We start from the raw sequence: 23,401 nt of genomic DNA on the forward strand, positions 1-23,401 counted from the left end.
TCGTCTCGCGATCGCTTCTTCCTTGGGAGTAGAGCCAACATACTTTACAATCGCCTTTTGTCGTGAATCCATCCCTCCTTCGTCTCGCGATCGCTTCTTCCTTGGGAGTAGAGCCGACATGCTTTACAATCGCCTTTTGTCGTGATTCCATCTCTCCTTCGTCTCGCGATCGCTTCTTCCTTGGGAGTAGAGCCAACATGCTTTACAATCGCCTTTTGTCGTGAATCCATCCCTCCTTCGTCTCGCGATCGCTTCTTCCTTGGGAGTAGAGCCAACATACTTTACAATCGCCTTTTGTCGTGAATCCATCTCTCCTTCGTCTCGCGATCGCTTCTTCCTTGGGAGTAGAGCCGACATGCTTTACAATCGCCTTTTGTCGCGATTCCATCCCTCCTTCGTCTCGCGATCGCATCTTCCTTGGGAGTAGAGCCAACATACTTTACAATCGCCTTTTGTCGTGAATTCATCCCTCCTTCGTCTCGCGATCGCTTCTTCCTTGGGAGTAGAGCCGACATGCTTTACAATCGCCTTTTGTCGCGAATCCATCCCTCCTTTGTCTCGCGATCGCTTCTTCCTTGGAAGTAGAGCCGACATGATTTACATTCGCCTTTTGTCGCGATTCCATCCCTCCTTCGTCTCGCGATCGCTTCTTCCTTGGGAGTAGAGCCAACATGCTTTACAATCGCCTTTTGTCGCGATTCCATCCCTCCTTCGTCTCGCGATCGCTTCTTCCTTGGGAGTAGAACCAACATACTTTACAATCGCCTTTTGTCGTGAATCCATCCCTCCTTCGTCTCGCGATCGCTTCTTCCTTGGGAGTAGAGCCGACATGCTTTACAATCGCCTTTTGTCGCTAATCCATCCCTCCTTCGTCTCGCGATCGCTTCTTCCTTGGGAGTAGAGCCAACATACTTTACAATCGCCTTTTGTCGTGAATCCATCCCTCCTTCGTCTCGCGATCGCTTCTTCCTTGGGAGTAGAGCCGACATACTTTACAATCGCCTTTTGTCGTGAATCCATCCCTCCTTCGTCTCGCGATCGCTTCTTCCTTGGGAGTAGAGCCGACATGCTTTACAATCTCCTTTTGTCGCGATTCCATCCCTCCTTCGTCTCGCGATCGCTTCTTCCTTGGGAGTAGAGCCAACATACTTTACAATCGCCTTTTGTCGTGAATCCATCCCTCCTTCGTCTCGCGATCGCTTCTTCCTTGGGAGTAGAGCCGACATGCCTTACAATCGCCTTTTGTCGCGATTCCATCCCTCCTTCGTCTCGCGATCGCTTCTTCCTTGGGAGTAGAGCCAACATACTTTACAATCGCCTTTTGTCGTGAATCCATCCCTCCTTCGTCTCGCGATCGCTTCTTCCTTGGGAGTAGAGCCGACATGCTTTACAATCGCCTTTTGTCGCGATTCCATCCCTCCTTCGTCTCGCGATCGCATCTTCCTTGGGAGTAGAGCCAACATACTTTACAATCGCCTTTTGTCGTGAATCCATCCCTCCTTCGTCTCGCGATCGCTTCTTCCTTGGGAGTAGAGCCGACATGCTTTACAATCGCCTTTTGTCGCGAATCCATCCCTCCTTCGTCTCGCGATGGCTTCTTCCTTGGGAGTAGAGCCGACATGATTTACATTCGCCTTTTGTCGCGATTCCATCCCTCCTTCGTCTCGCGATCGCTTCTTCCTTGGGAGTAGAGCCAACATGCTTTACAATCGCCTTTTGTCGCGATTCCATCCCTCCTTCGTCTCGCGATCGCTTCTTCCTTGGGAGTAGAACCAACATACTTTACAATCGCCTTTTGTCGTGAATCCATCCCTCCTTCGTCTCGCGATCGCTTCTTCCTTGGGAGTAGAGCCGACATGCTTTACAATCGCCTTTTGTCGCTAATCCATCCCTCCTTCGTCTCGCGATCGCTTCTTCCTTGGGAGTAGAGCCAACATACTTTACAATCGCCTTTTGTCGTGAATCCATCCCTCCTTCGTCTCGCGATCGCTTCTTCCTTGGGAGTAGAGCCGACATGCTTTACAATCGCCTTTTGTCGCGATTCCATCCCTCCTTCGTCTCGCGATCGCATCTTCCTTGGGAGTAGAGCCAACATACTTTACAATCGCCTTTTGTCGTGAATCCATCCCTCCTTCGTCTCGCGATCGCTTCTTCCTTGGGAGTAGAGCCGACATGCTTTACAATCGCCTTTTGTCGCGAATCCATCCCTCCTTCGTCTCGCGATCGCTTCTTCCTTGGAAGTAGAGCCGACATGATTTACATTCGCCTTTTGTCGCGATTCCATCCCTCCTTCGTCTCGCGATCGCTTCTTCCTTGGGAGTAGAGCCAACATGCTTTACAATCGCCTTTTGTCGTGAATCCATCCCTCCTTCGTCTCGCGATCGCTTCTTCCTTGGGAGTAGAGCCGACATACTTTACAATCGCCTTTTGTCGTGAATCCATCCCTCCTTCGTCTCGCGATCGCTTCTTCCTTGGGAGTAGAACCAACATACTTAACAATCGCCTTTTGTCGTGAATCCATCCCTCCTTCGTCTCGCGATCGCTTCTTCCTTGGGAGTAGAGCCGACATGCTTTACAATCGCCTTTTGTCGCTAATCCATCCCTCCTTCGTCTCGCGATCGCTTCTTCCTTGGAAGTAGAGCCAACATACTTTACAATCGCCTTTTGTCGTGAATCCATCCCTCCTTCGTCTCGCGATCGCTTCTTCCTTGGGAGTAGAGCCGACATGCTTAACAATCGCCTTTTGTCGTGAATCCATCCCTCCTTCGTCTCGCGATCGCTTCTTCCTTGGGAGTAGAGCCAACATACTTTACAATCGCCTTTTGTCGTGAATCCATCTCTCCTTCGTCTCGCGATCGCTTCTTCCTTGGGAGTAGAGCCGACATGCTTTACAATCGCCTTTTGTCGCGATTCCATCCCTCCTTCGTCTCGCGATCGCATCTTCCTTGGGAGTAGAGCCAACATACTTTACAATCGCCTTTTGTCGTGAATTCATCCCTCCTTCGTCTCGCGATCGCTTCTTCCTTGGGAGTAGAGCCGACATGCTTTACAATCGCCTTTTGTCGCGAATCCATCCCTCCTTCGTCTCGCGATCGCTTCTTCCTTGGAAGTAGAATCGACATGATTTACATTCGCCTTTTGTCGCGATTCCATCCCTCCTTCGTCTCGCGATCGCTTCTTCCTTGGGAGTAGAGCCAACATGCTTTACAATCGCCTTTTGTCGTGAATCCATCCCTCCTTCGTCTCGCGATCGCTTCTTCCTTGGGAGTAGAGCCGACATACTTTACAATCGCCTTTTGTCGTGAATCCATCCCTCCTTCGTCTCGCGATCGCTTCTTCCTTGGGAGTAGAACCAACATACTTAACAATCGCCTTTTGTCGTGAATCCATCCCTCCTTCGTCTCGCGATCGCTTCTTCCTTGGGAGTAGAGCCGACATGCTTTACAATCGCCTTTTGTCGCTAATCCATCCCTCCTTCGTCTCGCGATCGCTTCTTCCTTGGGAGTAGAGCCAACATACTTTACAATCGCCTTTTGTCGTGAATCCATCCCTCCTTCGTCTCGCGATCGCTTCTTCCTTGGGAGTAGAGCCGACATGCTTTACAATCGCCTTTTGTCGTGATTCCATCCCTCCTTCGTCTCGCGATCGCTTCTTCCTTGGGAGTAGAGCCAACATACTTTACAATCGCCTTTTGTCGTGAATCCATCCCTCCTTCGTCTCGTGATCGCTTCTTCCTTGGGAGTAGAGCCGACATGCTTTACAATCGCCTTTTGTCGCGATTCCATCCCTCCTTCGTCTCGCGATCGCTTCTTCCTTGGAAGTAGAGCCGACATGATTTACATTCGCCTTTTGTCGCGATTCCATCCCTCCTTCGTCTCGCGATCGCTTCTTCCTTGGGAGTAGAGCCAACATACTTTACAATCGCCTTTTGTCGTGAATCCATCCCTCCTTCGTCTCGCGATCGCTTCTTCCTTGGGAGTAGAGCCGACATACTTTACAATCGCCTTTTGTCGTGAATCCATCCCTCCTTCGTCTCGCGATCGCTTCTTCCTTGGGAGTAGAGCCGACATGCTTTACAATCGCCTTTTGTCGCGATTCCATCCCTCCTTCGTCTCGCGATCGCTTCTTCCTTGGGAGTAGAGCCAACATACTTTACAATCGCCTTTTGTCGTGAATCCATCCCTCCTTCGTCTCGCGATCGCTTCTTCCTTGGGAGTAGAGCCGACATGCTTTACAATCGCCTTTTGTCGCGAATCCATCCCTCCTTCGTCTCGCGATCGCTTCTTCCTTGGGAGTAGAGCCGACATGATTTACATTCGCCTTTTGTCGCGATTCCATCCCTCCTTCGTCTCGCGATCGCTTCTTCCTTGGGAGTAGAGCCAACATGCTTTACAATCGCCTTTTGTCGCGATTCCATCCCTCCTTCGTCTCGCGATCGCTTCTTCCTTGGGAGTAAAACCAACATACTTTACAATCGCCTTTTGTCGTGAATCCATCCCTCCTTCGTCTCGCGATCGCTTCTTCCTTGGGAGTAGAGCCGACATGCTTTACAATCGCCTTTTGTCGCTAATCCATCCCTCCTTCGTCTCGCGATCGCTTCTTCCTTGGGAGTAGAGCCAAAATACTTTACAATCGCCTTTTGTCGTGAATCCATCCCTCCTTCGTCTCGCGATCGCTTCTTCCTTGGGAGTAGAGCCGACATGCTTTACAATCGTCTTTTGTCGTGATTCCATCCCTCCTTCGTCTCGCGATCGCTTCTTCCTTGGGAGTAGAGCCAACATACTTTACAATCGCCTTTTGTCGTGAATCCATCCCTCCTTCGTCTCGCGATCGCTTCTTCCTTGGGAGTAGAGCCGACATGCTTTACAATCGCCTTTTGTCGCGATTCCATCCCTCCTTCGTCTCGCGATCGCTTCTTCCTTGGGAGTAGAGCCAACATGCTTTACAATCGCCTTTTGTCGTGAATCCATCCCTCCTTCGTCTCGCGATCGCTTCTTCCTTGGGAGTAGAGCCAACATACTTTACAATCGCCTTTTGTCGTGAATCCATCTCTCCTTCGTCTCGCGATCGCTTCTTCCTTGGGAGTAGAGCCGACATGCTTTACAATCGCCTTTTGTCGCGATTCCATCCCTCCTTCGTCTCGCGATCGCATCTTCCTTGGGAGTAGAGCCAACATACTTTACAATCGCCTTTTGTCGTGAATCCATCCCTCCTTCGTCTCGCGATCGCTTCTTCCTTGGGAGTAAAGCCGACATGCTTTACAATCGCCTTTTGTCGCGAATCCATCCCTCCTTCGTCTCGCGATCGCTTCTTCCTTGGAAGTAGAGCCGACATGATTTACATTCGCCTTTTGTCGCGATTCCATCCCTCCTTCGTCTCGCGATCGCTTCTTCCTTGGGAGTAGAGCCAACATGCTTTACAATCGTCTTTTGTCGCGATTCCATCCCACCTTCGTCTCGCGATCGCTTCTTCCTTGGGAGTAGAACCAACATACTTTACAATCGCCTTTTGTCGTGAATCCATCCCTCCTTCGTCTCGCAATCGCTTCTTCCTTGGGAGTAGAGCCGACATGCTTTACAATCGCCTTTTGTCGCTAATCCATCCCTCCTTCGTCTCGCGATCGCTTCTTCCTTGGGAGTAGAGCCAACATACTTTACAATCGCCTTTTGTCGTGAATCCATCCCTCCTTCGTCTCGCGATCGCTTCTTCCTTGGGAGTAGAGCCGACATACTTTACAATCGCCTTTTGTCGTGAATCCATCCCTCCTTCGTCTCGCGATCGCTTCTTCCTTGGGAGAAGAGCCGACATGCTTTACAATCGCCTTTTGTCGCGATTCCATCCCTCCTTCGTCTCGCGATCGCTTCTTCCTTGGGAGTAGAGCCAACATACTTTACAATCGCCATTTGTCGTGAATCTATCCCTCCTTCGTCTCGCGATCGCTTCTTCCTTGGGAGTAGAGCCGACATGCTTTACAATCGCCTTTTGTCGCGATTCCATCCCTCCTTCGTCTCGCGATCGCTTCTTCCTTGGGAGTAGAGCCAACATGCTTTACAATTGCCTTTGGTCGCGATTCCATCCCTCCTTCGTCTCGCGATCGCTTCTTCCTTGGGAGTAGAGCCAACATACTTTACAATCGCCTTTTGTCGTGAATCCATCCCTCCTTCGTCTCGCGATCGCTTCTTCCTTGGGAGTAGAGCCGACATGCTTTACAATCGCCTTTTGTCGCGATTCCATCCCTCCTTCGTCTCGCGATCGCATCTTCCTTGGGAGTAGAGCCAAGATACTTTACAATCGCCTTTTGTCGCGAATCCATCCCTCCTTCGTCTCGCGATCGCTTCTTCCTTGGGAGTAGAGCCGACATGATTTACATTCGCCTTTTGTCGCGATTCCATCCCTCCTTCGTCTCGCGATCGCTTATTCCTTGGGAGTAGAGCCAACATGCTTTACAATCGCCTTTTGTCGCGATTCCATCCCTCCTTCGTCTCGCGATCGCTTCTTCCTTGGGAGTAGAACCAACATACTTTACAATCGCCTTTTGTCGTGAATCCATCCCTCCTTCGTCTCGCGATCGCTTCTTCCTTGGGAGTAGAGCCGACATGCTTTACAATCGCCTTTTGTCGCTAATCCATCCCTCCTTCGTCTCGCGATCGCTTCTTCCTTGGGAGTAGAGCCAACATACTTTACAATCGCCTTTTGTCGTGAATCCATCCCTCCTTCGTCTCGCGATCGCTTCTTCCTTGGGAGTAGAGCCGACATGCTTTACAATCGCCTTTTGTCGTGATTCCATCCCTCCTTCGTCTCGCGATCGCTTCTTCCTTGGGAGTAGAGCCAACATACTTTACAATCGCCTTTTGTCGTGAATCCATCCCTCCTTCGTCTCGCGATCGCTTCTTCCTTGGGAGTAGAGCCGACATGCTTTACAATCGCCTTTTGTCGCGATTCCATCCCTCCTTCGTCTCGCGATCGCTTCTTCCTTGGGAGTAGAGCCGACATGCTTTACAATCGCCTTTTGTCGCGATTCCATCCCTCCTTCGTCTCGCGATCGCTTCTTCCTTGGGAGTAGAGCCAACATGCTTTACAATTGCCTTTTGTCGCGATTCCATCCCTCCTTCGTCTCGTGATCGCTTCTTCCTTGGGAGTAGAGCCAACATACTTTACAATCGCCTTTTGTCGTGAATCCATCCCTCCTTCGTCTCGCGATCGCTTCTTCCTTGGGAGTAGAGCCAACATACTTTACAATCGCCATTTGTCGTGAATCCATCTCTCCTTCGTCTCGCGATCGCTTCTTCCTTGGGAGTAGAGCCGACATGCTTTACAATCGCCTTTTATCGCGATTCCATCCCTCCTTCGTCTCGCGATCGCTTCTTCCTTGGGAGTAGAGCCAACATGCTTTACAATCACCTTTGGTCGCGATTCCATCCCTCCTTCGTCTCGCGATCGCTTCTTCCTTGGGAGTAGAGCCAACATGCTTTACAATCGCCTTTTGTCGCGTTTCCATCCCTCCTTCGTCTCGCGATCGCTTCTTCCTTGGGAGTAGAGCCAACATGCTTTACAATTGCCTTTTGTCGCGATTCCATCCCTCCTTCGTCTCGCGATCGCTTCTTCCTTGGGAGTAGAGCCAACATACTTTACAATCGCCTTTTGTCGTGAATCCATCCCTCCTTCGTCTCGCGATCGCTTCTTCCTTGGAAGTAGAGCCGACATGCTTTACAATCGCCTTTTGTCGCGATTCCACCCCTCCTTCGTCTCGCGATCGCTTCTTCCTTGGGAGTAGAGCCAACATACTTTACAATCGCCTTTTGTCGTGAATCCATCCCTCCTTCGTCTCGCGATCGCTTCTTCCTTGGGAGTAGAGCAGACATGCTTTACAATCGCCTTTTGTCGCTAATCCATCCCTCCTTCGTCTCGCGATCGCTTCTTCCTTGGGAGTAGAGCCGACATGCTTTACAATCGCCTTTTGTCGCGATTCCATCCCTCCTTCGTCTCGCGATCGCTTATTCCTTGGGAGTAGAGCCGACATGCTTTACAATCGCCTTTTGTCGCGATTCCATCCCTCCTTCGTCTCGCGATCGCTTCTTCCTTGGGAGTAGAGCCAACATACTTTACAATCGCCTTTTGTCGCGAATCCATCCCTCCTTCGTCTCGCGATCGCTTCTTCCTTGGGAGTAGAGCCGACATGCTTTACAATCGCCTTTTGTCGCGTTTCCATCCCTCCTTCGTCTCGCGATCGCTTCTTCCTTGGGAGTAGAGCCAACATGCTTTACAATTGCCTTTTGTCGCGATTCCATCCCTCCTTCGTCTCGCGATCGCTTCTTCCTTGGGAGTAGAGCCAACATACTTTACAATCGCCTTTTGTCGTGAATCCATCCCTCCTTCGTCTCGCGATCGCTTCTTCCTTGGGAATAGAGCCGACATGCTTTACAATCGCCTTTTGTCGCGATTCCATCCCTCCTTCGTCTCGCGATCGCTTCTTCCTTGGGAGTAGAGCCGACATGCTTTACAATCGCCTTTTGTCGCTAATCCATCCCTCCTTCGTCTCGCGATCGCTTCTTCCTTGGGAGTAGAGCCGACATGCTTTACAATCGCCTTTTGTCGCGATTCCATCCCTCCTTCGTCTCGCGATCGCTTCTTCCTTGGGAGTAGAGCCGACATGCTTTACAATCGCCTTTTGTCGCGATTCCATCCCTCCTTCGTCTCGCGATCGCTTCTTCCTTGGGAGTAGAGCCAACATACTTTACAATCGCCTTTTGTCGTGAATCCATCCCTCCTTCGTCTCGCGATCGCTTCTTCCTTGGGAGTAGAGCCGACATGCTTTACAATCGCCTTTTGTCGCGATTCCATCCCTTCTTCGTCTCGCGATCGCTTCTTCCTTGGGAGTAGAGCCAACATGCTTTACAATTGCCTTTTGTCGCGATTCCATCCCTCCTTCGTCTCGCGATCGCTTCTTCCTTGGGAGTAGAGCCAACATACTTTACAATCGCCTTTTGTCGCGAATCCATCCCTCCTTCGTCTCGCGATCGCTTCTTCCTTGGGAGTAGAGCCGACATGCTTTACAATCGCCTTTTGTCGCGATTCCATCCCTCCTTCGTCTCGCGATCGCTTCTTCCTTGGGAGTAGAGCCAACATACTTTACAATCGCCTTTTGTCGTGAATCCATCCCTCCTTCGTCTCGCGATCGCTTCTTCCTTGGGAGTAGAGCCGACATGCTTTACAATCGCCTTTTGTCGCTAATCCATCCCTCCTTCGTCTCGCGATCGCTTCTTCCTTGGGAGTAGAGCCGACATGCTTTACAATCGCCTTTTGTCGCTAATCCATCCCTCCTTCGTCTCGCGATCGCTTCTTCCTTGGGAGTAGAGCCGACATGCTTTACAATCGCCTTTTGTCGCCATTCCATCCCTCCTTCGTCTCGCGATCGCTTCTTCCTTGGGAGTAGAGCCGACATGCTTTACAATCGCCTTTTGTCGCGATTCCATCCCTCCTTCGTCTCGCGATCGCTTCTTCCTTGGGAGTAGAGCCAACATACTTTACAATCGCCTTTTGTCGTGAATCCATCCCTCCTTCGTCTCGCGATCGCTTCTTCCTTGGGAGTAGAGCCGACATGCTTTACAATCGCCTTTTGTCGCGATTCCATCCCTCCTTCGTCTCGCGATCGCTTCTTCCTTGGGAGTAGAGCCAACATGCTTTACAATTGCCTTTTGTCGCGATTCCATCCCTCCTTCGTCTCGCGATCGCTTCTTCCTTGGGAGTAGAGCCAACATACTTTACAATCGCCTTTTGTCGTGAATCCATCCCTCCTTCGTCTCGCGATCGCTTCTTCCTTGGGAATAGAGCCGACATGCTTTACAATCGCCTTTTGTCGCGATTCCATCCCTCCTTCGTCTCGCGATCGCTTCTTCCTTGGGAATAGAGCCGACATGCTTTACAATCGCCTTTTGTCGCGATTCCATCCCTCCTTCGTCTCGCGATCGCTTCTTCCTTGGGAGTAGAGCCGACATGCTTTACAATCGCCTTTTGTCGCTAATCCATCCCTCCTTCGTCTCGCGATCGCTTCTTCCTTGGGAGTAGAGCCGACATGCTTTACAATCGCCTTTTGTCGCGATTCCATCCCTCCTTCGTCTCGCGATCGCTTCTTCCTTGGGAGTAGAGCCGACATGCTTTACAATCGCCTTTTGTCGCGATTCCATCCCTCCTTCGTCTCGCGATCGCTTCTTCCTTGGGAGTAGAGCCAACATACTTTACAATCGCCTTTTGTCGTGAATCCATCCCTCCTTCGTCTCGCGATCGCTTCTTCCTTGGGAGTAGAGCCGACATGCTTTACAATCGCCTTTTGTCGCGATTCCATCCCTCCTTCGTCTCGCGATCGCTTCTTCCTTGGGAGTAGAGCCAACATACTTTACAATCGCCTTTTGTCGCGAATCCATCCCTCCTTCGTCTCGCGATCGCTTCTTCCTTGGGAGTAGAGCCGACATGCTTTACAATCGCCTTTTGTCGCGATTCCATCCCTCCTTCGTCTCGCGATCGCTTCTTCCTTGGGAGTAGAGCCAACATACTTTACAATCGCCTTTTGTCGTGAATCCATCCCTCCTTCGTCTCGCGATCGCTTCTTCCTTGGGAGTAGAGCCGACATGCTTTACAATCGCCTTTTGTCGCTAATCCATCCCTCCTTCGTCTCGCGATCGCTTCTTCCTTGGGAGTAGAGCCGACATGCTTTACAATCGCCTTTTGTCGCTAATCTATCCCTCCTTCGTCTCGCGATCGCTTCTTCCTTGGGAGTAGAGCCGACATGCTTTACAATCGCCTTTTGTCGCCATTCCATCCCTCCTTCGTCTCGCGATCGCTTCTTCCTTGGGAGTAGAGCCAACATACTTTCCATCGCCTTTTGTCGTGAATCCATCCCTCCTTCGTCTCGCGATCGCTTCTTCCTTGGGAGTAGAGCCGACATGCTTTACAATCGCCTTTTGTCGCGATTCCATCCCTCCTTCGTCTCGCGATCGCTTCTTCCTTGGGAGTAGAGCCAACATGCTTTACAATTGCCTTTTGTCGCGATTCCATCCCTCCTTCGTCTCGCGATCACTTCTTCCTTGGGAGTAGAGCCAACATACTTTACAATCGCCTTTTGTCGTGAATCCATCCCTCCTTCGTCTCGTGATCGCTTCTTCCTTGGGAGTAGAGCCGACATACTTTACAATCGCCTTTTGTCGCGATTCCATCCCTCCTTCGTCTCGCGATCGCTTCTTCCTTGGGAGTAGAGCCAACATACTTTACAATCGCCTTTTGTCGTGAATCCATCCCTCCTTCGTCTCGCGATCGCTTCTTCCTTGGGAGTAGAGCCGACATGCTTTACAATCGCCTTTTGTCGCGATTCCACCCCTCCTTCGTCTCGCGATCGCTTCTTCCTTGGGAGTAGAGCCAACATACTTTACAATCGCCTTTTGTCGTGAATCCATCCCTCCTTCGTCTCGCGATCGCTTCTTCCTTGGGAGTAGAGCCGACATGCTTTACAATCGCCTTTTGTCGCTAATCCATCCCTCCTTCGTCTCGCGATCGCTTCTTCCTTGGAAGTAGAGCCGACATGCTTTACAATCGCCTTTTGTCGCGATTCCATCCCTCCTTCGTCTCGCGATCGCTTCTTCCTTGGGAGTAGAGCCGACATGCTTTACAATCGCCTTTTGTCGCGATTCCATCCCTCCTTCGTCTCGCGATCGCTTCTTCCTTGAGAGTAGAGCCAACATACTTTACAATCGCCTTTTGTCGTGAATCCATCCCTCCTTCGTCTCGCGATCGCTTCTTCCTTGGGAGTAGAGCCGACATGCTTTACAATCGCCTTTTGTCGCGATTCCATCCCTCCTTCGTCTCGCGATCGCTTCTTCCTTGGGAGTAGAGCCAACATGCTTTACAATTGCCTTTTGTCGCGATTCCATCCCTCCTTCGTCTCGCGATCGCTTCTTCCTTGGGAGTAGAGCCAACATACTTTACAATCGCCTTTTGTCGTGAATCCATCCCTCCTTCGTCTCGCGATCGCTTCTTCCTTGGGAGTAGAGCCGACATGCTTTACAATCGCCTTTTGTCGCGATTCCATCCCTCCTTCGTCTCGCAATCGCTTCTTCCTTGGGAGTAGAGCCAACATACTTTACAATCGCCTTTTGTCGTGAATCCATCCCTCCTTCGTCTCGCGATCGCTTCTTCCTTGGGAGTAGAGCAAACATGCTTTACAATCGCCTTTTGTCGCGATTCCACCCCTCCTTCGTCTCGCGATCGCTTCTTCCTTGGGAGTAGAGCCAACATGCTTTACAATCGCCTTTTGTCGCGATTCCATCCCTCCTTCGTCTCCCGATCACTTCTTCCTTGGGAGTAGAGCCAACATACTTTACAATCGCCTTTTGTCGTGAATCCATCCCTCCTTCGTCTCGCGATCGCTTCTTCCTTGGGAGTAGAGCCGACATGCTTTACAATCGCCTTTTGTCGCGATTCCATCCCTCCTTCGTCTCGCGATCATTTCTTCCTTGGGAGTAGAGCCAACATACTTTACAATCGCCTTTTGTCGTGAATCCATCCCTCCTTCGTCTCGCGATCGCTTCTTCCTTGGAAGTAGAGCCGACATGCTTTACAATCGCCTTTTGTCGCGATTCCACCCCTCCTTCGTCTCGCGATCGCTTCTTCCTTGGGAGTAGAGCCAACATACTTTACAATCGCCTTTTGTCGTGAATCCATCCCTCCTTCGTCTCGCGATCGCTTCTTCCTTGGGAGTAGAGCAGACATGCTTTACAATCGCCTTTTGTCGCTAATCCATCCCTCCTTCGTCTCGCGATCGCTTCTTCCTTGGGAGTAGAGCCGACATGCTTTACAATCGCCTTTTGTCGCGATTCCATCCCTCCTTCGTCTCGCGATCGCTTATTCCTTGGGAGTAGAGCCGACATGCTTTACAATCGCCTTTTGTCGCGATTCCATCCCTCCTTCGTCTCGCGATCGCTTCTTCCTTGGGAGTAGAGCCAACATACTTTACAATCGCCTTTTGTCGCGAATCCATCCCTCCTTCGTCTCGCGATCGCTTCTTCCTTGGGAGTAGAGCCGACATGCTTTACAATCGCCTTTTGTCGCGATTCCATCCCTCCTTCGTCTCGCGATCATTTCTTCCTTGGGAGTAGAGCCAACATACTTTACAATCGCCTTTTGTCGTGAATCCATCCCTCCTTCGTCTCGCGATCGCTTCTTCCTTGGGAGTAGAGCCGACATGCTTTACAATCGCCTTTTGTCGCGATTCCACCCCTCCTTCGTCTCGCGATCGCTTCTTCCTTGGGAGTAGAGCCGACATGCTTTACAATCGCCTTTTGTCGCGATTCCATCCCTCCTTCGTCTCGCGATCGCTTCTTCCTTGGGAGTAGAGCCGACATGCTTTACAATCGCCTTTTGTCGCGATTGCATCCCTCCTTCGTCTCGCGATCGCTTCTTCCTTGGGAGTAGAGCCAACATACTTTACAATCGCCTTTTGTCGTGAATCCATCCCTCCTTCGTCTCGCGATCGCTTCTTCCTTGGGAGTAGAGCCGACATGCTTTACAATCGCCTTTTGTCGCGATTCCATCCCTCCTTCGTCTCGCGATCGCTTCTTCCTCGGGAGTAGAGCCAACATGCTTTACAATTGCCTTTTGTCGCGATTCCATCCCTCCTTCGTCTCGCGATCGCTTCTTCCTTGGGAGTAGAGCCAACATACTTTACAATCGCCTTTTGTCGCGAATCCATCCCTCCTTCGTCTCGCGATCGCTTCTTCCTTGGGAGTAGAGCCAACATACTTTACAATCGCCTTTTGTCGTGAATCCATCCCTCCTTCGTCTCGCGATCGCTTCTTCCTTGGGAGTAGAGCCGACATGCTTTACAATCGCCTTTTGTCGCGATTCCATCCCTCCTTCGTCTCGCGATCGCTTCTTCCTTGGGAGTAGAGCCAACATACTTTACAATCGCCTTTTGTCGTGAATCCTTCCCTCCTTCGTCTCGCGATCGCTTCTTCCTTGGGAGTAGAGCCGACATGCTTTACAATCGCCTTTTGTCGCGATTCCACCCCTCCTTCGTCTCGCGATCGCTTCTTCCTTGGGAGTAGAGCCAACATGCTTTACAATCGCCTTTTGTCGCGATTCCATCCCTCCTTCGTCTCCCGATCGCTTCTTCCTTGGGAGTAGAGCCAACATGCTTTACAATCGCCTTTTGTCGCGATTCCATCCCTCCTTCGTCTCGCGATCGCTTCTTCCTTGGGAGTAGAGCCAACATACTTTACAATCGCCTTTTGTCGTGAATCCATCCCTCCTTCGTCTCGCGATCGCTTCTTCCTTGGGAGTAGAGCCGACATGCTTTACAATCGCTTTTTGTCGCGATTCCATCCCTCCTTCGTCTCGCGATCGCTTCTTCCTTGGGAGTAGAGCCAACATACTTTACAATCGCCTTTTGTAGTGAATCCATCCCTCCTTCGTCTCGCGATCGCTTCTTCCTTGGGAGTAGAGCCGACATGCTTTACAATCGCCTTTTGTCGCTAATCCATCCCTCCTTCGTCTCGCGATCGCTTCTTCCTTGGGAGTAGAGCCGACATGCTTTACAATCGCCTTTTGTCGCGATTCCATCCCTCCTTCGTCTCGCGATCGCTTCTTCCTTGGGAGTAGAGCCGACATGCTTTACAATCGCCTTTTGTCGCGATTCCATCCCCCCTTCGTCTCGCGATCGCTTCTTCCTTGGGAGTAGAGCCAACATACTTTACAATCGCCTTTTGTCGTGAATCCATCCCTCCTTCGTCTCGCGATCGCTTCTTCCTTGGGAGTAGAGCCGACATGCTTTACAATCGCCTTTTGTCGCGATTCCATCCCTCCTTCGTCTCGCGATCGCTTCTTCCTTGGGAGTAGAGCCAACATGCTTTACAATCGCCTTTTGTCGCGATTCCATCCCTCCTTCGTCTCGCGATCGCTTCTTCCTTGGGAGTAGAGCCAACATACTTTACAATCGCCTTTTGTCGTGAATCCATCCCTCCTTCGTCTCGCGATCGCTTCTTCCTTGGGAGTAGAGCCGACATGCTTTACAATCGCCTTTTGTCGCGATTCCATCCCTCCTTCGTCTCGCGATCGCTTCTTCCTTGGGAGTAGAGCCAACATACTTTACAATCGCCTTTTGTCGTGAATCCATCCCTCCTTCGTCTCGCGATCGCTTCTTCCTTGGGAGTAGAGCCGACATGCTTTACAATCACCTTTTGTCGCGATTCCATCCCTCCTTCGTCTCGCGATCGCTTCTTCCTTGGGAGTAGAACCAACATACTTTACAATCGCCTTTTGTCGTGAATCCATCCCTCCTTCGTCTCGCGATCGCTTCTTCCTTGGGAGTAGAGCCGACATGCTTTACAATCGCCTTTTGTCGCTAATCCATCCCTCCTTCGTCTCGCGATCGCTTCTTCCTTGGGAGTAGAGCCGACATGCTTTACAATCGCCTTTTGTCGCTAATCCATCCCTCCTTCGTCTCGCGATCGCTTCTTCCTTGGGAGTAGAGCCGACATGCTTTACAATCGCCTTTTGTCGCGATTCCATCCCTTCTTCGTCTCGCGATCGCTTCGACAATTGAAATAAACAATTGTTTTCTACGTAAAACATTTTTAGATTAAATAATTATTTCGTTAGTTTCTTTAATCATAAACTGCAATCTTTAACGAAAAAGATTGCTTCAGTAGGTGAAAATATTTAAAAAGGCGAAGAGGCGATAAGTTCCACCACTGCACTGGGGAGTATGGGAAAAATTGGTGGATTGTTCGGACGCATAGCCCCTCCCCCCATATGGGGATCGAAAGGGGGAAAAATCCAAATCTCGCAAACTTTGGAAAGCTTATAGCTCTGCAACCGCTCATCGTAATGACTTGTGTACTGGCTCGTTCGAACGCTTGACTCAAGCACAATATTTAATGTCCAGTAACGTTATAGGCTTTCTCACTTATGGCCGAAGATATAGCTCATCAACGATTGGAAAAACCTCAATGAGAAAAATAAACTTTGAAAAAAAGTCAAATTTGAAAATAAATTTTATTTTATTATACAACATTTACTCGTTATTCTTATTTTTAAGCGTTATTCTTCGTCATCAGAGTCGATAATCCCAATGCCCTCTATCATATTGGCACAATCTTCAATAATTCATGCTGGAGAACAGCGAATGTTATTTTCTATACACTTGCAGTCTTTCTTACATTTACCAGCCATTAGCTCCAAAACTGAATTAGGCGCAGACTGTACTTTCATCCAATTTACTTTTATTTCGTTGTCGTCAATTATCCATCTCTTGCCATCTGGACTAGGTATAGCTGGTTGTTTTTCCAAAATTCTACGCCAAATAGCCGCTTGATAGTTGGCGCGCATCGAATATTGGTCAAGTGCATGCTTGCACGGAGGTAGCTGACTGGAATCTACTTGACCTTTCTTTAGCCTAAAAAGGTCATAGCGAAGATTGTTAACTGAACTGGATTTTGAGGTGGTTGCCTACATTTTGCAAGTAAAATCTTGAAGTTTGTCGAAAAGATCGTCTTCTAGAGTCCAAGATTTCCCTAATTTAAACCAGACATTTTCCCACGGCCACCGAAAGCGCTGGTCGTATCACAACCGGTAAAGCCTCGCACGCTTCTTTTCCAAGGTATTCCGCGACACGTTTAACACTTATGAATCTAGTACGTTGCTTAGATCCACACTTTACAAAAACGTGGCCAATAAACGAATTAAACGCTAAGCAAAGTATAAAAACGTCGGTGTCCTCCGAGATTACAACCACTGCCTTGTACTTCTTGCTTGCGTGTCTTGCGTGAAGAATCAATCGAGTGTCGACTTCTTCGTGAGTGGAGTACAGATCATAAAAATTACTCCAACCGTCTTTTTTTTAAGTTCCAAGCATTTATTTCCGTAGGTGACGTACATTTGCTTACCTTCCAGTTTAGAAAGAAATGAAACGTTTTTTCACTGATTGGCAAGAAATTCGACTATTTCCATTTTAGTTATTGAACATGCCAATGCACAATTCCATTGTTTTATTTTGTGTCCAGGAACAATTTTGTTATATAATACACCTGTTTCTGCTCCTCGTTTCTGTATCCGCATTATTTATTGATAGATCTTGGTAAACATCAAATACTATGTCAAATCTTTGGCTATTTATTCCAGAATTTAAAGTCAAGGAAAATATTGTTTCGGCGAGTTCAATCAGACAAGCCGATGGAGTTGGAACATTTTCAGATAATGTGACTCTACTTTCTAGTTTTCTAGCAAGTACAGATTTATTTTTTTTTTCATGGTTCCGTCCGCATTGGCCAGAGCCCAAGGTAGAGCTCCTAGCGGGTACTCTAGTACTTGTCTCATATCTAAATTCCTTGAAGACGCTACTAAAACCATGTGGCCAAAAACCCGGTGGTCAGCCTTGAGAACGGTTTCCGTTTTCGTACCTTTTAGTGATCGAGTCACTGAGATATCTTTGAAAGTTTTGAGTTGGCAACGAGGTAGGCAATCGAAAAATTATTAAGTACTTTCTATAGGTTCTAATTGTTCGCTTTTAAATTCGGAATATGCCTTCAACCCCTTAATTTTAGCTTCTAGAAAATCTTTCTGTATAGCAACTGCTGGGAGACTGCCAGTCGACAGACTCATTAACTCGCTTGATTTTTCGGTACTGAACGGATTTATCTAACTGCTTTCGATGATATCAAGCAACATTCGGACTTCAGCTTCGTTTTTCTTTATCCCAGACCGAATAGTTAGTAGAATGAATGTTTGTCATTTCCTTGAGGTTTCCAAGACACGAGCTTCGATACTCTAAAGTGACATATAATCTCGAAACGGCTCCGGTGTTTAAACTGAAACCCTTCGTTCCACCTGGTGTTTGGGTGTCCTTATTGGCCGTTTCCTCGATCGTCTGGTCAACTGGTTCTTTTCCAAATGGGTTTTTCGACTCAAGTTGAACCGAAAATCCTCCGTTCATGAAATGTTCGTACACGTCAGGATGGTCGGTTTCTAGTCTAGACATTTGTTGATAATAAAATGGGAGATAACGAGCGTAATTATGTCTATCGTAAGAAAAACACCATGGAATCATTTCCTTTATCATTTCTAGATGTAGTAATAACCAATTTCCATCCCTGGATGTTCAAATAAGGCCAAGTAGTATTTTTACAATATCTCCGTAACTCATCCAGAAATTGGCTAAATCACCAGCGTCTTTTCTCAGTACGTTCAAGTAAACTTGGAAATGTTCGAAGGTCTGAACCCATGATGGATCAGTGAGAATCGATTCAAAACTTTCTTGGGTAATGTTGGTGTGAAGTAACTGAATTTGAGATTGTGCGTTTTGTAACACATTGGTCGGTAATTCCTCGCTGTTATTATTTTGGAGCCAGTTTTCAAATCCGTTACAAACTAGCCGCATGAGTGCTTCATAAAGAAGCTTATGTAGTCTCACTGCCCTATTGTAACGTCTTCCATCACGAACCGAGTCTCTTGGTGCTTCAGCGACTATCCCCGATTCAACCGCAAGGTCTCTAAGTCCAGCTTCCTTAGATCGTTTACCAATTATTGCCATAAGTGTGCAAATAATGTGAAAATCACCCATTCTGATTATTACGACGCCAAATATCTGCGAATTTTTCCTCATAATTTCCGCGGCCTTTGAATAAATTGCTTGATCAAAAATGCACACAAAAGCGTTTAGGATTAATTTATTGCAGATTTTTGCGCATTGAATAAGGATCTCGTAAACTGTTGAGAGTTTCGTTGCTGGAGCATTGATGGTCGGAAGGTAGCCAATTTGATCAGTTGTGACACATATATCGTTTCTAGATTAATATTAAAACCGGTCAACGAAGGAATCGATTGATTATCGATTTCCAGTAGTGTCGTTAAAATCCACAGCAAATTTTTCTTTTCGCTTGTAGTGCAATGTTTTTATGGTTGACATCAATTGTTACAGCCTCAGGGGGTCCTACTCTGTTGCCAGCGTTGTAAGATGGTAAAGACTGCGATGTAACTTTTATGCTTCTTCGTTTATCTCGAGACCTTGTCCAGCGTTGATCGGGTAGTGCAACGATAGAAACTTTAGGCTGAACAATTATTCCATTAACTCGGTGAGACGTCCCCGAGCCGCTAAGAGATTCTTCTATTCTATCTATGTTGTCGTAGGCTAAAGTTGACGGATCATTTGGGTAAAACGTCTTAGGTAATGGTAGATCCGTTTCGTCACAGGCCTCAATTTTTTCAAGACAAAGAGCCGTATCAATTTCTTCCAATTGTGTGTATGATATGCCATGACCGAGTCGATTTAAAAAAAATTTTAATTTAGATATTACCAGTTAAAATTTTAACCGGTCAAGGCAGTAAAACATGTTTCGGTGGTTTATATCTTCTAGACGTTACACTATATACACAATCTTGGCCAATAGATTCGACAACTCTCTCTTGGGATGGGGTTAAGGGGTGATCATTTACTATTCCCGTCAGCAGAACACATAAAAATGTGTGTAGTGATTTCGGAATACAAGCGGACGCATATTCAAGGTCATTCGGGGCTGGTGGCCATTTCTGTTCTGTACATAGAGATTTGACGTCTACACGAATTGAAATTGCACATTTTTTATCGCTTGATTAGTAGATTCACTGAGAAGACATTTTAGCTGAGACTCCACTTTAATATATTGTTGTATAAGATACTCTTTAGAACGGGTTTCCGGTACCGCCTTAACTTTACCATATGAGTCTGGAACTAAGCTCAATGATTCACCAAATGTAGAATCTAACTTCCGTCGAATGTTCTTCTTTGTGTGTGGTTTAACTTCTTGAATGCCTAATGATTTCAGTTTTTGGACCAGGATTTCAGTTATTTTGGTAAATGGTATAATACAGGGATTGACGAGTTAGTCATTGCGGATATATTCTTCAAGATGTGAATATGCTTCGTAGCCTTTGTTAGTGTAGTCAAGTTCAGGATCATAATTTTGGTATTCCCTAAGTATCATTCAGATCTTCCCTTGTATAATTCTTGTAACATGACCTATGAGAATGGGCCTCCGCGGGTACAAGTTGGCGTGGCGTAATTGCCATTATTTTAGAATCCATTTTTTCGGCAATTTCCCTTACTTTGATATCTGATCTCAGATCAACAGATTTCGTGAGAGCTTCCCTGGTGTTCGTCCCTTTAGCATACTTAGACACCTTATCACCAAAAATACATACTTTCTCATGAATTATCTTTGTGGCCTAGATATTGCATTCTCTTGTTCTGCATTTTCGTTTGTTTTTACGTTTTTTAATTTATCTAGAGTTTTCTTTTGAGTGAATCTTTTTCTACATGCTGAATGGTAGTAAATATCGGGGATACCAGACGAATATGATTTATTACTTGTTCGTTATTGTGCAATACCGCAGCCCTTAGTAGAGATTTCCAGGATTATTGGTTTTGAGGTTTACAGATATCCTTTAATCTGAAGATTTATTTCCTTTCTTCTCCATTCTTCATAAAAAGATCTAAGGCCAATGTGAAGAATAGCCCCCCTATTATTTTTCGTTTTTTATTCGATTTATTGGTAGCATTTTTTACGCTGAATTTAATGGTGTATTAATTATTATCCGCAAACATGTAAATAAAAAGTTATCGGGAATGTGATTTTTCAAGTTTCACTGGTATTATCCTGAGATTTCACTGGCTGTTCTACCCTGAGATAGAGTAGGACACATGAAAACAAACTTTCATTTTGGTCTATACTAATTGAATATCAATTAATTATTTCGGCCAATGTGAAGAATTGAACATCAATTAACTATTTTAGTTTTCCGCGTATTTGGACAATACTTGATGCGTTATGGCTAGGTAATGTCATCTAGGTCGCGTTAGAGACGGCCCATCGTGACAGCAAGAATGGTTTTGGGGTGGCGCCGTCAGGCACCAATATTCTGTTTTCGATTGCACAAGTTGAAATTCAGTCGATAAGAACTTTTCTTACCCTCGCAAATGCTTTGAAATTGTAGATTTTTTACACGTGTTAACAAAGTCCTTAGGGCTTTTTTTAACGATAGGTACTTTTGTTTTTTTTGTTTTGTTTATTGTTTTCGGGTTTACGATACTTGGTGCGTCAGGCTTGGTGCTGTCCTCTAGGTTGCGTTATAGTTGGCCCATAGCTTTTTTTAGTATGGGGTTGGGGAGGCGCTGCGCGCCCCAAGCGCTCGAGCGAAGCTAGTGCGCGGCGCCGTTAGGCGCCAATACTTAGAGTACATTCGACGTTGTATAAGTCAACATCACACAGAAGTCAGGTATAATTAAAAAAAAACCTAAAATGCGTTGAAATACGAGAAAAATTCCGAACCCTTAAAAGTTAGTACTGCTCTGCATTTCAGCCTTTTCCTTTTTCGTCATCAGTCCTACGTTCTCGAAAACGTATTAAAAAAAGAATCGTCCTACTGATCAGTCCTACGTCATCAAATAAACAAACAAATCTCGAAATATGTCGTATTTCCCGTTGTAAAAATTGCTGGCAGGTAACAATTTTACATTGATCATATCTTTTTAAACAATAAATTGCGGATAAAACTTTTTGCATTGTTAAAAAATCCCGTTCTTTGTGGTACATATCATTAACATATTCAGTTCCCTCCCAAATCCCTTATTTGTAAGAGTTAAGTATAGTCTACACTACCACTACAAATTTCATTTTCAGTATTACTCCTTAGTACACACCAAACATAAATATCGATTTCACGTGTCCTGCTCTATCTCGAGAGAAAAAGTATAGAACTCACATTAAACTATTGTCGAAAATGCATTGAAATTGACGGTTTTCAAAACGCGTTACTTAACTAATTATCATTTGCGGTAACTAAAAAAAATACCTTCGTAATCCTTACACACTGGGCTTTCATCTAAGAAAATAAAAAACCAAAAAAAGGAGGGGGGGGCTGTTCTTCACTTTTGCCAGATCGAATATATTTAAGTTATGTGCATATCACGAACTACATTCGTTATATATTATAATTGAAAAAAGAAGGTATTAGAAATACATTTGGAGGTATTAGCGTTCTTATGTATTTGTTGAATTTTAAACTTTTTGGGTAAAATAAGTACGCGACGACAAAATCTAGACCTGTTTTTGAGTTTAAACAATACTAAACACCGACAATCTTTATATCGTCTTTATATACAATGATTGGGGCCCTATGTTTTTTTCTCATTGAACATTTAAGGTTTTGCCAATGGTCGATAAACTATATCTTCGGATCTAAGCGAGATATACGATATCTTCACTGGAAATTAGTTATTTGTCAGAAGTCAAATATTCGAAGCGGTTGCAGGGCTACAAGCTTTCAAAAGTTGGCGAAATTTGGATTTCCCCCCCTTTCGACCCCCATTTGGGGGGAAAGCTGTGCGTCCGAACCGTCCACCCATTTTTCCCATACTCCCCAGTGGCAGACCTTTCAGAAAATACTATTCACATTTACCCGGCCAGATGAAACCAACCACTCGCTTGGCCCACGGACTAAAATGTCTGACTTCGTTTTCGATGTTGACAAATTTCATCGAAAGTGATGTGGTTTTCGATGGCGGGCCCGAAACGAGGATTGTATCCGTGCAGCCAGTCATTGGTGTTGGAGTCCATTTGGGAGAATCATAAAACATGCTCAAGTAGAAGGGTAGAAAGAAAATGCTGATGTGCTGCAAAATACTTTAAATTTTTAGAAACATTCAACCTATCTAACTAACATAGAGCAAAATGATACAGCGGTGGATATCCTCTAATTTACCAATGAATGGCTTGACTGTACAGTGTTAATAATAGTATTTAAATTTATTAGCGAGGCATAATCGTTGAAAAACCGATTAAATTGAGAGTGACATAATTAATTTGCAAAATAACATGATTTGGTTTTAAATAGAAGAATAAAAGTTAATATTTTAGAATTAAATTTTGTGAAATAGCTATAAATGTTTCAATAAAATCATTCAATCATGACTAGGGTTACTTGCTTTTATACAATTTAAATTATGAATAAACTGATAAAATAGCAAATTAAATATTTCAGAAAAGACTACAGAACGGAATTGCTGTTAGTTAATCAACATTTTAAGAAACTTCAAATTAAAACAATTTAGTATATTTTTTATAAAAGATACATTTACCTTAAGATTTTCTGGCTGTGCCAAAATATTAAATGCCTCTTTATGTGGCATTTTTTCGAAACTGAAACTGAAAGTTAATGGTTGTAATTTTTTTCGATCTAAGAATAAAATATAAGTCATAGCGATGGCCAATGAAAGAACAAAGAAATAAGCTAACTTTTATAGTCCGGCTTGATTGGCTTACGGGTACTAGAAATAAACCTTACATGTTACTACTTTCAAAGGAAATTACCTAATTCTAAATGT

Source organism: Leiobunum rupestre, chromosome 3 (assembly GCF_980474605.1).
Source record: "Leiobunum rupestre chromosome 3, qqLeiRupe1.1.hap1, whole genome shotgun sequence".
NCBI lineage: Eukaryota > Metazoa > Arthropoda > Arachnida > Opiliones > Sclerosomatidae > Leiobunum > Leiobunum rupestre.